This window comes from Mobula birostris, chromosome 20, assembly GCF_030028105.1.
Source record: "Mobula birostris isolate sMobBir1 chromosome 20, sMobBir1.hap1, whole genome shotgun sequence".
Lineage (NCBI taxonomy): Eukaryota > Metazoa > Chordata > Chondrichthyes > Myliobatiformes > Myliobatidae > Mobula > Mobula birostris.
Genome location: NC_092389.1, coordinates 23,573,166 through 23,585,910, shown reverse-complemented (window position 1 = coordinate 23,585,910; position 12,745 = coordinate 23,573,166).

Genomic DNA, 12,745 nt, shown 5'->3' with positions numbered 1-12,745 from the left:
GTACTTCAATAATAAATTTACTTTGAACTCTGATACCGTCGCATCTGTTAACTTAAGGTAAAGTAATGAAATAATTACACTACCACTCACTAACTGAAGACCATATTTTGCTCGGAGAACCTCAGTAAAGAACCACACTGCAGCTTGTCTCCCCTTTTGAAGTTCAAACATCTCAACTCCAGTATTGAGCTCAGAATGAGAAGTAGGGAATAGATGGGAGATTGGGCCAGAGTGGGGTATCCTGTAGTATGTTCTGGGATGAGTATTTTACCTTGTTCTAATTAAAAATCAGTTAGAAATTGAAAATTGTGCAAATTTGACTGTGAGGTCAACAATCCTTTTAATGGCTGAGGCCAAAGTTCATTCTATTGACAGTAGATGTTAAGGACTTAAATGGTTGGATAAACTCTGAGGCAGCTGCAACAACTGATTATGTACACAAAATATATCATGAAGTGTCATGGAGTATAACACATCAATATTGGAGTACGGCAGCCCAAGTTGCAGACTGTTTTGTTATTTATTATGTTCAGCAACCAAAGCCAGCTGCCACCTACATACAGAAACAATATATTTTAAAACATTTCCTGTCAAATCATATTTGAAGGCACTCCATTTTTTCCTGGTGGGAAACATTTACTATTCAGCGACCAGCCAATATTTTCTCGATTAGCAACATCTGACAGTAAACACACTTTCCAAAAACTGTTTTTTTTTTATATATTCCCCTCCCTCACTCCTACCTTTTACTTCTTCTCACCTGCCTATCCCTTCCCCTTGCGTCCTCTCCTCCTCCTCGTTCTCCTATGCTTCACTTGCCTCTCCTATCAGATTCCTTCTTCTCCAGTCTTTGACCTTTCCCACCACCTGGCTTCACCTATCACCTTCTATTTGGCCTCCTTCCCTTCTCCCACCTTTTTCTTCTGGCATCTTCTCCCTTCCTTCTCAGTCCGGAAGAAGAGTCTCGGCATGAAACATTGGCTGTTTTATTCATTTCCATCAATGCAGCCTGGCCTGCTGAGTTCCTCCAGCATTTGGTGTGTGTTGTTTTGGATTTTCAGCATCTGCAGAATCTCTTGTGTTAATGTTTTTTTTATATATTGTTTCTTTCAGATCTACATTTTAGTTGCATTCATTGATAATCTTTTTTTTTCCTTGATGGAGTAGCTTAACCATTTTAAGTTGCATTTTGTTATGTTTTATTTAGCAGATACTGAATAATTGCTGCTAACTAGTTTCAAGATGGAAGAGCATTCAAAACGTGAATAACCAGATGACCTGTTTCTTCTGAGTCTGTAATTGTATTATTACTGACTGTGAAGAAGTCCTAATTAGAGATATTTAGAAAATGACAAAACAGAAGTGTTTTTTTTTCTGTGAAATCTCTTTACTTGAAGTTGCCAGATCACAGCAAGCTTAATGAAATGTCTGATTCTGGGATACCCTTTGCTTTCTCTCAAGCTTTTTATCATTTGAGATTATCCCCGTTTACTCATGACCATTTTAGGGATCAATCTGTTGATGATCCAATGAGACAGAACTTCCAATTGTGCCCTAAGTGTCATCCTTCCCTGTCTATGGCCTATATCTCAGTGGTCAACCTGCCAATATCTACTGATGACTAATTGTCCCTTTTTCTGACCTTCATGGCTAAGAAGTTGAAGTTGACTTTATTACCATATGTACATAAATGATATTTATTTAGTTATTGAGATACAGTGTGGAATAAGCTATTCTGGCCTTCCAAGCTACGCCACCCAACAATCTCCTGGTTTAATCTGAGCCTAATCACAGGACAATTTACAATGACCAATCAACCAACTAACTAGTATATCTTTGGACTGTGTGAAGTACATAGAGTACCCGGAAGAAATCCAAGCAGTCATGGGGAGAACCTACAAACTCCTTACAGGTAGGAGCAGGAATTGAACTCAGATCACCTGCACTGTAAGGCGTTGTGCTAAGCACTACGCTACTGTGTGCACGGGTGCAATAAACAGTTTACTTGCAGCAGTGACACAAGCACATAACATCAGATAAGCAGTACTCACAAGAAAAACACCATTAAGCATAAATTATGTACATTTTTAGAAGAAAAAAAACACAATTAGAGCACAAACAAGCTAAAACAGAGTTTTCACCCTTAAGGTAAAACCGTACCGTCATAATAATTGCAGTGGGTGCCTTTCAGATATGACATAGTTTTGCACTTCCCATCTACCCAGTAGCCACTTCCCCCAACTTAAACAAACTGATCCAGCCCTTGCCCCACTCCCTCTCCCCCCCCCCCCCCGCTTCCTGTCTGGTGTCTGTGTCAACTGTTTGATGACAAACAGTGTCACAACGTCATAATTGTGGAATGAGAATCCGGGTGGCCAACGGAATTTATCTTTTACAATAGGATTTGATTTCAAGCTGTTTTGATGGAATTATGCATTGACATTGATGTACAGTTAAGGTGGGAACAAAAATGTTAAGAATTTCCAACATCTGCTGCCTGTTCAGACACACAGCTTCAATTATTACAGTTTTGTTTGCATATCTCAAGTGCTCTTCGTAAGGTTGTCATTTTTATCCCCTGCAGACTCTGGCTCAGATTTTTTTTTTGACTATTTGGAGCCTATATTATGACAGTATTGTGAATATTGACCAAGATTTTTCTCATTCTCTCTCCCCTACCCCACCTTCTCTCCCCTCCCCTCCCAAAGCAAGCTGGAATTGTGGAGTATACACACTCTCTCTCAAGGCACCTACACAGCCTGCCAGCCCTGTAGGTATTGCAACAATAAGCTGAAATTTCATTACACTCATGGAGAAAGTCACAGAGAGCTCCATTATTTACAAGGATAATGGAATTTGTCCCTATTCACATTTTGCAGTGTATCTCACCCTTGCCGGAAAATGCTCTTATTTTCAATACATTAATAACAGTGTGTATCATGGTCTTGCTGTTAAATTTGTGGAAAATTCCAGCTAGTCTCCCATAAAAGCAGCAGGCACAGGAATGATACAATAAATTGAGCAGTAAATTACAGGACAGCAAATATATTATCCCTTGTATGAAGAACAGTGAGTGCTGGATGTGACCAGTCATACAATCACAATACAGTTGTTCCACCTGTTACAATGAATTATTTTTCAGCCTTTTGATTAATAAATAAAAGCACATAGGCAACAAGAGTGTTGGCCTTGACACTGAAACCTGACCAGGTAAAAGAGACTGCACTATGTGTTGCAACCAATGATTTACCATCAACTGTGGAGCTTTTCCATCACGTTTCTGGAACCTAATTTGTAAGTTGACAGTTTTATCGTGCATTTTACTTGTTATGCGTGTGTGTGTATCCACCTTTATGAGATGGATAAATATATGCAAGATTGAGGAATTGAGAGTTACAGACAATTGCATGGTAGAGGAGTTGAGGGCAGTGTGTATCAGCCATGATCATATTGAATGGTAAGGTAGGCTGGGAGGGAGTCAGTGGCCTACTCCTGCTGTATTTTCTTGGGTTTATGTGTGTGTGTGTGTGTGTGTGTGTGTGTGTTTGCATATATGTTACATTTATTTGTACGCCTGGAGATTTATACATGCAATTGCAAATGACTATATGGATGTGCCCATGCATGTGAATGTTTATGTATCTTTTACATGCAGATATGTATAATTAAATGAATTTACTTCTTTTTCCATTTTTGTTTTTGCTTGTTTTTCAGTTATACCAAGGGAGATGTTTCCAAGTAAGCTCCTTTCTGCAAAAATCTCAGAACTGAAGAAAATCTGTATCATTCAATCCATTCTGCTTCTGCTGGTAAGATGCGCCTGAGAATATTTTATCCAGGTGGCTTCCCTAGCACAGTCTGAAAAGTAGGTTCTAAATAATCACATTTACATTCTCATTGGACCTACCAAACTAAAGAAATTTTATATTGCTGATACCATTTAGAACGGAGGTGAGGAGGAATTTCTTTCACCAGAAGCTGGTAAATCTGTGGAATTTGTTGCCACACATGGCTGTGGAGGCCAAGTCTTTATGTATATTTCAGACGGAGGTTCATAGATTCTTGAGTAGTTAGGGCATGGAAGGATACAAGGAAAAGCTGGGAGATTGGGGCTGAAAGGAAAAATGGATCAGCAATGATGAAATGGCAGAGCAGACTTGGTGGGTCAAAAGACCTAATTCTGCTCCTTTATCTTATGGTCTTATGGTCATTTCTCATAGTGGTCAGAAAACAAATCATACTCTTGGTAGACTGCAAATAATACTGAACATTTGGAGTCTGTGAGAGAACGATAGAGGAATCACAGGAAACAGCTGAAAAACTGGTCTATCATTCTTTCTCAGTCACACTGCAATTCACAAGTATGGGATAATGTTCTTAGCTCATTATTATAATTGTTATCAGTCAGTAGCTGACATTGGATATGAAATTATACACTATGGTCTTTGCAGGGGCAGGCTTCTTCTGCCTCACCTTGAAGGGTTCTGCTCAGCAATCCTACAGCAGGGTTTCCCAACCTTTGTTTATGCCATAGACACCTACCATTAACCGAGGGGTCAATGGGCCACAGGTTGGGAACCCCTGTCCTAGAGGTTTGGACTTGAAAGATTAATATGTGGCAAGCATGAATTTACTGCGGAGCTGAGCAGCAAGCCAAAATGCAAAATTCTGTGTCAATGGGACTACAGAGTGATACTATCCCAAAGTATGCAACTTTGTGACTTTTATATTATTAGTTGGGTGACCAGGTTAAAGACAAGATCCGGGAGAAAATTCAGACTGATTATCATGCGCTGTAGCCAAATTTCCATGTGATCCCATTCAATATAGGATTCTAAATAACCCTACTTTCAAAGTGTCCCGAATTGAGAGCAAGGAATGTGGTCAGTAAGAATTTCCAACAGAAAAAAATAAGTTCTTGTTCATTTTGCAGGGAATGTGTGTACCTTGCACTTTCAGACCTCTAGTATTAATTCCCTAGAGCGAGAGATCTGGTGAAGAGTATACCTGCAAATTTCTTCATATTATCATCAGGATATTCAAATGGACAGCTGTTGTCATGAACAGAGGTTTCCACATAAAACCTTGAAGAGGAGATTATAGTTCAGACTCAGTAATCTCAGTGGTTGAACCCTGCATGACCAGGCTTTGTTGACAATGATTACTTCAGATCAGTATTATTTTACACCAAGGCAGAAAACCACTTATTTTCCAAAATGCAGCATGCTTAACTTCCAGTGAGTAGAACAGATGAGCTTTATTGTAGTGAGCTACTTGCCCACAGTTGTCTGAAAGCAGCTTTTAGCAAATCCCTGATGTTTTTCTGAAGCTTGAATCATGTGTCTGAAAGTAGCTCAATAAGGAGACCAGAAGACAGTGCTTTGGTAAAGATAAGAGGGTTGACACTATATCCATGTACGTGTCGTCAAGGCATTTTGAAAAATGTTTGAAAAAGCATCTTAACCAATTAAAACAATTCACCAAGGTTAAAGAAGGGAAAGAGACATTTCAGTTAAATGGCAGGATACTCCGTCTCCTGAAGAACTCAATAGGTCAAGCAGCATCTGTGGGAGGAAAGAAAATATTGATGAATCAGGTCAAAGCCTTGCACAGGACCGCAGATGCTGCTTGATTCAATGAGTTCTTCTAGCAGACTGTTCGTTGCTCCAGATTCCAGCTTCTGAAGACTTTCGAGTCTCTTACTGCTCTCTTGACTGATGACAAAGACTGGTGAAGGCATCTCGTGAAGTAGATATTGCCATGAAAGGGTTGTTTCGTTTGCAAGTACAGAATATTTTCCCAGTAGTCCATCATGAACAAGCTAAAATGAGAAGAAGCTTTCACAGCAATTCCCAAGCCTATGTCTCCTCTACGTAAAAAAAAAACAACAGGAAGCAAATGCAGAAGAGCACCATCACCACAAATTTCCTTCAAGTACCAATTGCACACCAATTTATCTTGCAAGCATATTGCAATTCCATCATCACTAATGGATGAAAATCATAGCTTTCACTACCTAATAAGGTGATGAAAGGGTGTTGATCACTTGAACTATACACAACACAAGGTGATAAGTTACTGACAACTTCACCTGCATCAAGAGCTGGGCAATCAATGCCATATTTTTGAAGACTCTCTTATATCTTAAAACATGGTTGGTAGAAATAGAGTGGCCCCTTAATGTGGGGATCCAGTGCTTCAGTTGTGCACTATCTCTGGCAGGCTCTTTGATGCTTTGCAAACTCATTTCCAAATTGTGTTTTGACATATGGGATTTCAGAAATTATGTAAAGCAGCATGTGCCCTGATCATCTGCTTAAATGTTAGGTGGAAAAGAATTAAATAGTAATTTTCAAAAACAAGTTTGATAAGTACCTGGACAAGGATTTCAGCAAAGAAAATAGGGAAAAACATTTCTTCTAACACTAATGACACACTATCATTTGGCTTCTAGCAAATGTAAAATATTTTCTTCACATCTACCTTGCCAAACTTGAATGAGGTGAAATACTTCCCGAAAGAATTGTTTGATAGTCCCAAGTTACATCAGTGCTCAACTTTTTTTAATTGCTGAGGAAAAGCCAGAAAACAATTTTTAGTTCTAGATACTTTTAGTATCATACTCAGTACTTTTCCACCCTCACCAATGCTTCCATATCCTTTCTGTAACAGGCTACTAGAATGGTTCACTAAACTGATCAACCAACCTTCTGCATATTAGCCAAAGAGTCCCTTCCGCACCCCCACCCCCCACCCTGTACAACCTATACAAACTCAGAATTTGCGATTTTTATTGCATATTATGGCCTTTTTCACTTTCATTTTGCAATTGCATTTGTAAAAGTTTGTGGAAAATATTAACCAGTCCATTATATGCAGTTTCAAACATGTTATAAGGAGAATATTGAATTCAAAGCACAACATGCTGTTTGATTTGGCTTACTGTAAGGATGGAGAATTATAGCTATGAGGATTGTCAAAAGCTGACATTTAAATATTGTGGAACATAAATGCATGTGTGAACAGTTGGGGCTGAAGGCTGTATACTTATAATTATAAGACGTAGGTGCAAAATTAGGCCACTCAACCAATTGAGTCTGCTCCCATTCCATCATTACTTATGTATTATCCCTCTCAACCCTATTCTCCTGCATTCTCCCCATAAGCTTTGATGCCCTGACTAACCAAGAACCCCTGCACTAAATATACTCAATTACTTGGCCTCCACAGCTATCTGTGGCTAAAAAAATTCCTTCTTAACTCTATTTGAAATGGATGTACCTCTATTCTGAGCCCATGTCCTCTGGTCCAAAACTCAGTCACTATAGGAAATATACTCTCCACATCCACTCCAGGCTTTTCAATATTTGATAGGTTTCAATGAGATCCCCCACTCATTCTCCTAAGCTCCAGTGAGGACAAACCTAGAGCCATCAAATGCTCCTCATATGGTAACCCTTTCATTCTCAGAATCAGTCTTATGAACTTCCTCTGGACTGTCTCCAATGCCAGCATATCTTTGCTTCGATAAAGTCCAAAACTGCTCACAATACTCCAGTGTAATCTGACCAATGCCTTATAAACCCTCAGCATCACATCATTGCTTTTCTATTTTGAATGAAAAAGTAATGGCTGCGGAGTTTAAATAAAGGCTCCCCTTAAAATCTGGAAGAGTTTTGATCATGTGTTCAGGAAAAAAAAATAGTTTATGAAGATCTGTTGGATTAAATTACCTATTCTCAATATATTTTATGATATATTCCGAGCTGGATTACTAAACTTGCATACATATTTTGTGTTTGAGACTCCTCACTCATTCCTGTTTGCACTCTATGAACCTGTTGTGTGTTTGTCTCTCTCAGTTTTGTTGATACCTTTGCAATCCACCTCACAACCTCTCTACACTTAGTCCTCCTGTGTGCTACCAGCTACCTTCACAGCTCAACCTCAGCTCAAGATTGACGTGCACTTTTCAAGCAAGATGATGATGGTACACATATACTGCAGGAGTCTTCTTTGTTAGAGTTTGATGTACAGCAGAGATAGATTGATGGAAAATTGACAGACAACATTTCTTGTGGATGTTAATGATGCTAATGAGCCTTAATCTCTCAAAAGCTTCAGTGAACACGTTAATGATGGAGTCGAAACTCAGCCTCTGAAGCTGTGTATATGCAAATACCTTCTGTGCATTGCAGCTTGATGGGTGAGGATGTGATGTCCTTCATTCAATAGTGGAAGTGACTGGTTATCATTTACGAAAGCATTAGTTCCAATGACAAAGTAGATCCTGTTAGAAGTCAATGATATGTTGCAGCACATGAAGAGGTTATCCAGTCTACAATGGCTATCAAGTCTAAGATGGCTGTGTTGGATCAGGGCGTAGAATTCTTATTTTTCTTGTATATAACTTTCCAATGCTTGCTTGTACTTTTATGTAATTACCTATATACCTCTATAATTACCTATATCAGTGAATTTTCCAGCAATTGTAGTATAGCTAATTCTGTGTTATTCTAGAAGCGTCTTAGTTTTTTTTTGTAGCAGATGTCACATCACTTCAATCTGGCTCGGAATCAGAATCAGGTTTATTTTTACTAACATATGTCATGAAGTTTGTTGTTTTGCGGTATTAGCACAGTGCAATACATAAAATATACAATAAATTATTATAAGAAATAAATATATTATAAAAATAAATAAGTAGTGCAAAATCAGAGCAAAAGTAGTGAGGTAGTGATTCAGCCTATTTAGAAATATGATGGCAGAGCTGAAGAAGTTGTTCGTAAAATGATGAGTGTGTGCCTTCAGGCTCCTGTACCTCCTCCTTGATGGTAGTAATGAGAATGTACATGTCCTGGGTGGTGGGGGTCCTTAATGATGGATGCCGTCTTCTTGAAGTATTGCCTTTTGAAAGTGTCCTCAGTGGTGAGTATACTAGTGCCTGTGATGGAGCTGCCTGAGTTTACAACCCTCTGCATCTTTTTCTGATCCTGTTCAGTGGCCCCTTCATCCCAGACGGTGACACAACCAGTTAGAATGCTCTCCGCTATACATCTGTAGAAATTTGCAAGAGTCTTTGGTGGCATATAGCTGCTGCCATGCCCTCTTCAGAATTGCATTAATATGTTGGGCCCAGGATAGATCATCAGAGGTGTTGACACCCAGGAACTTGAAACTCCTCACTATTTCCACTGCTGACCCCTCGATAAGGAATGTTCCCCTTTCCTGAGGTCCACAATCAATTATTTGGTCTTACTGACTTTGAGTGCAGGGTTGTTGTTGTGACACCACTCAACCAGCTGCTTTATCTTGTTCCCGTGCTCCTCCTCATCACTATCTGCAATTTGGACAACAACAGTTATGCCATCAGTGGATTTATAGGTGTTTGAGCTATGCCTAGCTACACAGTCATGAGTGTAGAGAGAGTAGAGCAGTGGGCTAAGCATGCATCCATCAGGAGTACCAGTATTGATTGTCCGCATGGAGGCTATTTTATCAGTTAATTGTGATCACTGGAATGTTGTCTTTTCAGTTGGAGCTGTTTTTGTTTTGTACAAGATGACATGACTTCTTTGTTCTCTGCTCTTCTATTATTTCTTGCTTTTGTTTTTGTAACATAGTCATAGTCATACTTTATTGATCCCAGGGGAAATCGGTTTTCGTTACAGTTGCACAATAAATAATGAATAGTAATAGAACCACAAATAGTTAAATAGTAGTAAGTAAATTATGCCAGTAAATTATGAAATAAGTCCAGGACCAGCCTATTGGCTCAGGGTGTCTGACCCTCCAAGGGAGGAGTTGTGAAATTTGATGACCACAGGCAGGAATGACTTCCTATGATGTTCTGTGCTGCATCTCGGTGGAATGAGTCTCTGGCTGAATGTACTCCTGTGCCCACCCAGTACATTATGTAGTGCCTGGGAAACATTGACCAGATGGCATGCAACTTAGACAGTATCCTCTTTTCAGACACCACCGTGAGAGAGTCCAGTTCCATCCCCACAACATCACTGGCCTTACGGATGAGATTGTTGATTCTGTTGGTGTCTGCTACCCTCAGCCTGTTGCCCCAGCACACAACAGCAAACATGTTAGCACTAGCCACCACAGACTCGTAGAACATCCTCAGCATCGTCCGGCAGATATTAAAGGACCTCAGTCTCCTCAGGAAATAGAAACGGCTCTGACCCTTCTTGTAGACAGCCTCAGTGTTCTTTGACCAGTCCAGTTTATTGTCAATTCGTGTCCCCAGGTATTTGTAATCCTCCACCATGTCCACACTGACCCCGTGGATGGAAACAGGGGTCACTGGTACCTTAGCTCTCCTCAGCTCTACCACCAGCTCCTTAGTCTCTTTCACATTAAGCTGCAGATAATTCTGCTCACACCATGTGACAAAGTTTCCTACTGTAGCCCTGTACTCAGCCTCATCTCCCTTACTGATGCATCCAACTATGGCAGAGTCAACCATACCATAGAACCATAGAACCATAGAAACTACAGCACAGAAACAGGCCCTTTGGCCCTTCTTGACTGTGCCGAACCATTTTCTGCCTAGGCCCACTGACCAGCACACGGACCACATCCCTCCATACACCTCCCATCCATGTATCTGTCCAATTTATTCTTAAATGTTAAAAAAGAACCCGCATTTACCACCTCGTCTGGCAGCTCATTCCATACTCCCACCACTCTCTGTGTGAAGAAGCCCCCACTAACGTTCCCTTTAAACTTTTCCCCCCTCACCCTTAACCCATGTCCTCTGGTTTTTTTCTCCCCTTGCCTCAGTGGAAAAAGCCTGCTTGCATTCACTCTATCTATACCCATCATAATTTTATATACCTCTATCAAATCTCCCCTCATTCTTCTACGCTCCAGGGAATAAAGTCCTAACCTATTCAACCTTTCTCTGTAACTGAGCTTCTCAAGTCCCGGCAACATCCTTGTAAACCTTCTCTGCACTCTTTCAACCTTATTTATATCCTTCCTGTAATTTGGTGACCAAAACTGAACACAATACTCCAGATTCGGCCTCACCAATGCCATATACAACCTCATCATAACATTCCAGCTCTTATACTCAATACTTCGATTAATAAAGGCCAATGTACCAAAAGCTCTCTTTACGACCCTATCTACCTGTGACGACACTTTTAAGGAATTTTGTATCTGTATTCCCAGATCCCTCTGTTCCACTGCACTCCTCAGTGACTTACCATTAACCCTGTATGTTCTACGTTGGTTTGTCCTTCCAATGTGCAATACCTCACACTTGTCAGTATTAAACTCCATCTGCCATTTTTCAGCCCATTTTTCCAGCTGGTCCAAGTCCCTCTGCAGGCTCTGAAAACCTTCCTCACTGTCTACTACACCTCCAATCTTTGTATCATCAGCAAACTTGCTGATCCAATTTACCACATTATCATCCAGATCATTGATATAGATGACAAATAACAATGGACCCAGCACTGATCCCTGTGGCACACCACTAGTCACAGGCCTCCGCTCAGAGAAGCAATTCTCTACCACCACTCTCTGGCTTCTTCCATCGAGCCAATGTCTAATCCAATTTACCACCTCTCCATGTATACCTAGCGACTGAATTTTCTTAACTAACCTCCCATGCAGGACCTTGTCAAAGGCCTTACTGAAGTCCATGTAGACAATATCCACTGCCTTCCCTTCATCCACTTTCCTGGTAACCTCCTAGAAAAACTCCAACAGATTGGTCAAACATGACCTACCATGTCGGTGGTGGGGAAACTGCTGGAGTCAGTTATCAAAGATGTGATAACAGCACATTTGGAAAGCGGTGAAATCATCGGACAAAGTCAGCATGGATTTGTGAAAGGAAAATCATGTCTGGCGAATCTCATAGAATTTTTTGAGGATGTAACTAGTAGAGTGGATAGGGGAGAACCAGTGGATGTGGTATATTTGGATTTTCAAAAGGCTTTTGACAAGGTCCCACACAGAGATTAGTGTGCAAACTTAAAGCACACGGTATTGGGATAAGGTATTGATGTGGATAGAGAATTGGTTAGCAGACAGGAAGCAAAGAGTGGGAATAAACGGGACATTTTCAGAATGGCAGGCGGTGACTAGTGGGGTACCGCAAGGCTCAGTGCTGGGACGCCAGTTGTTTAAAATATATATTAATGACTTGGATGAGGGAATTAAATGCAGCATCTCCAAGTTTGCAGATGACACGAAGCTGGGTGGCAGTGTTAGCTGTGAGGAGGATGCTAAGAGGATGCAGAGTGACTTGGATAGGTTAGGTGAGTGGGCAAATTTATGGCAGATGCAATTTAATGTGGATAAATGTGAAGTTATCCACTTTGGTGGCAAAAATAGGAAAACAGATTATTATCTGAATGGTGGCTGATTAGGAAAAGGGGAGGTGCAACGAGACCTGGGTGTCATTATACACCAGTCATTGAAAGTGGGCATGCAGGTACAGTAGGCGGTGAAAAAGGCGAATGGTATGCTGGCATTTATAGCAAGATGATTCGAGTACAGGAGCAGGGAGGTACTACTGCAGTTGTACAAGGCCTTGGTGAGACCACACCTGGAGTATTGTGTGCAGTTTTGGTCCCCTAATCTGAGGAAAGACATCCTTGCCATAGAGGGAGTACAAAGAAGGTTCACCAGATTGATTCCTGGGATGGCAGGACTTTCATATGAAGAAAGACTGGATGAACTGGACTTGTACTCATTGGAATTTAGAAGATTGAGGGGG